The sequence below is a fragment of the Cicer arietinum genome, chromosome 4 (assembly GCF_000331145.2).
Source record: "Cicer arietinum cultivar CDC Frontier isolate Library 1 chromosome 4, Cicar.CDCFrontier_v2.0, whole genome shotgun sequence".
In the NCBI taxonomy this organism is placed as follows: domain Eukaryota; kingdom Viridiplantae; phylum Streptophyta; class Magnoliopsida; order Fabales; family Fabaceae; genus Cicer; species Cicer arietinum.
Genome location: NC_021163.2, coordinates 50,196,855 through 50,200,454, shown reverse-complemented (window position 1 = coordinate 50,200,454; position 3,600 = coordinate 50,196,855).

Sequence of the window (3,600 nt, the reverse complement as noted above, 5' to 3'; positions counted from 1 at the left end):
ACTTTCAAAGAATAGTAATCAGGGGTAGAAGCATACAATTTTTTAAACGGAGACAAACCTGATATGATAGAGGATGGAAATCTATTAATAGCATGAACAACAGTAAGAATTGCTTCTCTCCAAAACTCACTATGAACTGAAGCGGACAACAAAAGGGAACGAGTAGTCTCTATAATATGACAGTGTTAACTTTCAGCAACTCCATTTTGTTGAGGAGTATCATTACAAGATGTTTGATGGAGGGTGTCATCATAAGCAAGTAATTCAAAAAATTTATTAGAGGTATATTCACCACCTAAATCACAACGAAAACACTGTATAACAAAATTATGTTGAGTTTTGATCATTGCACGAAACATATGATAAATGTCAAAAAATTCAGACCGATTTTTCATAAGATAAACCCAACAATAACGAGTGTAATCATCAATAAACAAAACATAATATCTAGATCCACCTTTGGTGAGAACTGGTGATGGACCCCAAACATTATATTGAATTAAATCAAAAGGTGCATATGAAACGGAAACACTTTTACTAAACGGTAAAGCTGGAAATTTAGCAAATTTACAACCAAAACTATTTGAGATATCACAGGTTTGTAACTTTCCTAAGGCTCCAGTAGAAGCCAAATATTCTAATCTAGAAGCAGAAACATGTCCAAGGCGAGAATGCCATAAATAAAAACTAGAAAATAAGGAATTCAAGCAAAAACTAGATAATAAGTCAACAGTAGTTGTTGAGGATGCAGTATCTGGGAGTCGCAGGTCATCCAAAACATAAAGTCCCCCCTGTCTATGGCCTGTTCCAATCAGCCTCCCGGAAATGTGGATCTTACACACAACAAGAAATGGAAGAAAACATAACCGAATAACCGAAATCACATATTTGACTAACAGAAGCAAGACTCAAAGTAAGATTAGGAATATAATAAACATTAAAAAGAGACAAGTTAGGTGTGGAGACAAAACCAATGCCTGCTAGTGGCATAGGAGTGCCATCAGCAGTCATAATCGACACAGACGAGGCAGGTTTCATAGACACAAAAGATTTATTATCGTATGTCATATGATGAGATGCTACAGAATCAAGAATTCATATGGAATGAGATATACCTGACATGTCAGAGGAGTTCATGTTGAGACAAACTCTCTATTTTAAAGTTTTGATGAAAATAAACAAAGGTTAATTAAGAATGTTAATTATGATTCTAAATGTTATGTTAATTTAACTTGTGTTCTTGAGTGGTTTTAATTAAGAGCAGAATCAAGCAAATACAAGAAAAGACAACAACAAGATCATTCTGCATCATAAATAGAGAATGATTTTCAGCTTCACCGAACTATCTATCACAGCATGTTGTTCAAAGTTTATCTACATCGTTAACAAAGAATCTGCTCTGGAAACCATTCATATCTAACAAGTACATGGCAAGGAACAAGTACAAATAATCCAGACTCAAAAAGGATATTTGATCGCAAAGAAATCCTAAAACAGAGATTGACAAGAGTCAAGTCACATGCTTTGGATGCAACAAATTGGGACATTACAAGGCAGAATGTCCATCAAACAAAAATCCACCAAAACGATTTCCCTTCAAAAAGAAATCAATGATGGCAACATGGGATGATTCAGAGGAATCAGAAACAGAAGAAGAGGAAGAAGAAGCCAACATATGCTTGATGGCAAAAACAGAGGAAGATGAGGTAATGAATTCTGAACCATGTCATTTATGTCAACAAATGGGAAATGAATTTGATAACTTGCTAAATGACTCAAATCTCCTTATTCAAAAATGTAGTTCTCTGAAAGAACAGTTTTATAAAGAGAAAGAAGAGAAGGAAAGAAATCAGACTGAAAATAATTTGTTAAAAAAATTGATTCAAGAATTGAAAGAAACAAGAGTTTTTGAAAGTGAAGAATGTCAAGAACATTCTGCGCTACAAACGGAGAACGTTCAACTTAAAAATGAAAACGAACTTCTCAAAACTGATTTACTAAACTTCTTTAACGCCACTGAAACTTTTCATAACATCATGGGATCTCAAATAGGAATTTTTGATAAAGCTGGTCTTGGTTTCAATCAAACTCAAAAAACCAAACTTTATGAAAACTTCTTTGTCCCAGAAAGAAGGGAAGAAAAATGCAAGACTAGATGCTCATATTGTAAAAAACTTGGACATCTAGAATTTGCCTGCTACTTCAGGAAAAGGGATGAAAAAATCGAAAGAAAAAAGCTTTTTAAACATGAAAATCATCCTGTCAAGATTGTATCAAAAAGACAGCAAAACGAAGAATGTTCTCCAGTTTGTCCCCCAAACGGAGAAAGTTCAAAGTTACATGTTGAACGTTTCAAAAAATCTGTTAAACCAAAGTTCAACTCTTCTAAATCATATATTGCTAAACCCATTTCAGAATCAACAAACAACACAGCTGTTTCCAAAACGAGAATGATATACCACTTAAAAACTAACTCTCAAGGACCCAAAACAAAGTGGGTACCTAAGACTGAAATGATATCACCTGCAGGTTGGTTTTCAAAATACAAAGAGAAAGCATTGGTTCTTGGACAGTGGCTGTTCAAGGCACATGACAGGAGATAGAAATTGTTTCATAACCTTCAGCAAGAAGGATGGTGGTTCGGTCACATTTGGAAATGATGATCAAGCTCAAATTAAGGGAAATGGAACAATTGGTAAGACAAACTCTGCTCAAATAAATGATGTCCAATACGTGGAAGGATTGAAACACAATTTATTAAGCATAAGTCAGTTATGCGACAATGGATGCGAAGTCATTTTCAAGCCAAAGGTATGTGAAATCAAGAAGGCCAAAACTGGAAAAATTCTGTTCTCTGGTAAGCGAAAGAAAAATTTATATGTGTTATATCTTGATGAATTACCTGATGAATCATTCTTTATATCAATCAATAAAGATAAATGGATCTGGCATAAAAGGGCTGGACATATCAGCATGAAAACTATTTCAAAAATCTCCAAACTTGATCTTGTTAGAGGTTTACCAAAACTTAATTTTGAGAAAGACAAAATCTGTGAAGCTTGTGCAAAAGGTAAGCAAGTCAAGAGCAGCTTTCATACAAAAGATTTTGTAACAACAAAAAGAACTCTTGAACTACTTCACATAGATTTATTCGGGCCTGTCAAAACAACAAGTCTAGGAGGAATGAAATATGGTTTTGTTATTGTTGATGATTTCTCAAGATTTACATGGGTTCTGTTTTTAAAACAAAAAGATGATGCATTTGAATCATTTAAAACATTTTGTAAAAAGGTGCAGAATGAAAAGGACTCCAGCATCATCTCTGTAAGGAGTGATCATGGAGGAGAATTCATAAATGCCTCATTCAAAAGCTTTTTTGATGAACTTGGTATATCTCACAATCTTTCATGTGCAAGAACTCCACAACAAAATGGAGTTGTTGAAAGAAAGAATAGAACACTACAAGAAATGGCAAGAACTATTTTAGAAGAATCAAATGTTGAAAGTTATTTTTGGGCAGAAGCCATAAACACTTCTTGCTATATCTTGAATCGTGTATCTATCAGAAAAATCATCAACAAAACTCCGTACGAAATCTGG